Genomic DNA, 2032 nt, shown 5'->3' on the forward strand with positions numbered 1-2032 from the left:
GTGTATTGAATAAGGCAGCAGAAGCTGAGCCCATGCTAAATACCAGCTGCTTGTCAGGTCTGTGAGCACGGATGTCAGAGGGGACGGGCAGGAAAGTTGAACCTCCGTGTTCACACAGAACTGAGGTTTTGGGGGAAACCCTTGCACAATAATTGAGTAGTGTGAGCTGGGCATGGTGTTCCCCGCCTTTCATCCCAGCATTTGGGAGGCAGAGGCAAGCGGGTCTCAGTAAATTTGAGGTCAGCCGGGTCTGCATAGTGAGTTCCAAGACAGCCACGACTATATAAAGAGTCTCAAAAAAAAAAAAAAATAATTTGAATGTTGTGTAATTATGTTCCAGGTGATTCTCAGCTGTTACATACAAGTCCCAGTGTCAGTCTGGGGTCCACCTTTCCAATCCATTCCTACTGCAGAGGAACGGTGTACAAACTAGGCTCCAGCTGGTAATGCCACCATTCACTGCATGTGTGAAGCATCAGCATGACGTGGGGTGCACGGTGCTTAGAGCAAGCTCCCCTGGGCTCTGCCTATGTAAGTGCATGGAACCCCATTCTTAGAAATACCCCGTGTTTGCTTTAATGCCCTGCAACTACTGTCTTGAAATTCTTAGTCCAACGGTGGTCATTCCCCCATATGGGGGGCAGAAGCAGGCACATAAATGTGAGGCTAACCTAGACTACATGGCAAATAGAAGGATGACCAGGGCTACTTAGGGAGAGCCTGCCTCAATATTTCCCTCCGAGACAAAAATGATTAATAGTTACTAAGAAGAGTCTTGTATTTTCTTTCACTGTTGACTCTGTAACTCTGTGGCTGCTGCTCCCCTTCCGTAACTGTCTGGCCTACCTGTGGTCTCCGCAGCAGGTGCGGTGAACAGCTGGGTGGACGCTCACCCCCTTCACACCTCAGCAGATACCTGTAGCATAGGGTAGCCCCACATTCTACATTTGGCTTTATCCACCTCCAGTGCCAGATGATGCCACCCACTCACCCCTCTGACTGTCTTGAAGCACAGGGAGGTAATGGATAGGAGGGAAGCCTGTGAGCAAAGGTGTGTTCTGGAATGTGTTCTGTGCACTTCTCAGAACTCTCGGCGTAGTCTAGCCCTAGGGTCCTTGTGCTTATTCCTGGGTAACGAGGTAGCAAAACTGTGTGCCTAAATCAACAGATCTTTATTATCTTCCAGTTCCTGAAGCAAGAAACACTGTAGGAGGTCTCTATGGTTCTCCTTTTGAAAGCCCAGGGAAGATCTTTCCTGCCTCCGTCCATCCGTCTGTCCGTCCGTCGTGCCCTTGTAGCTTGTGGACACACTGTTCCAGTGCCTGCCTGTGTCACGTGACCACTTACCTGGGTTTGTGTCGGCGTCTTGTTTTTCTCCCCTTAGATGATCACCAGTTCCAGCTTGAGGTTCCCTACTAATTCAGAAATACCTCACCTGAACTTGGTTACTGCTGCCAAGACTCTGTTTCCAAATATGGGCCAGGAGTTAGAACCTGACTCTCACCGCATTCTGCTCACCAGACATGAAAAATGGAAATTACTTAAAATAAAATGGTTCCCTTAAATGGACAATATTGACACTACTGTATCACTCTAAACAAAGCTAGGCTTCTCGGGGAGATCCTAAGCCTGTGTTGACACAGCCTTTGGTAAATGAGCTGAGAATTTAACTTTTGATACAGGCCACAATCCCAACTGGGCTTTTCCCACAGAGATATTTATAAATAGCCCCAGGTGTTAATTATTAATACATATAAAACATTTATTAAACACTTTATTTATGCCAGGCGCCTATGCCAAGCACTGGCAAAGCAAAGAGGAATCCGGCACAGACTTAGCCCCTGAGGAGCTCCTGGTCCATTAGGCAAAGGCAGTAACTCACTAGTGCACCCAGGAGCACTTATTAACACCTGCTGTATGCATAGCACAACCTGGTTTTGAGGCCTTTGCTCTCGTCCCATCTGTAATCTGATTGGGCTGCCCAAGGCAGACATAAACACGGGGGCCACTGCCGAACGCTTCCATGGGGGCA

The 2032-nt window shown here is 48.1% G+C and overlaps 1 long non-coding RNA gene across 1 annotated transcript; it reads left to right on the top strand.

Annotated features, from left to right (window-relative positions):
* Positions 1 to 349: 349 nt before the first annotated feature.
* Positions 350 to 1566, top strand: LOC113456552. The gene is made up of 2 exons (XR_003377319.1): positions 350 to 531; positions 1187 to 1566. It is a non-coding gene; the product is annotated as an uncharacterized LOC113456552 (long non-coding RNA).
* Positions 1567 to 2032: the final 466 nt, after the last annotated feature.

The sequence above is a fragment of the Microtus ochrogaster genome, chromosome 8, assembly GCF_000317375.1.
Source record: "Microtus ochrogaster isolate Prairie Vole_2 chromosome 8, MicOch1.0, whole genome shotgun sequence".
NCBI lineage: Eukaryota > Metazoa > Chordata > Mammalia > Rodentia > Cricetidae > Microtus > Microtus ochrogaster.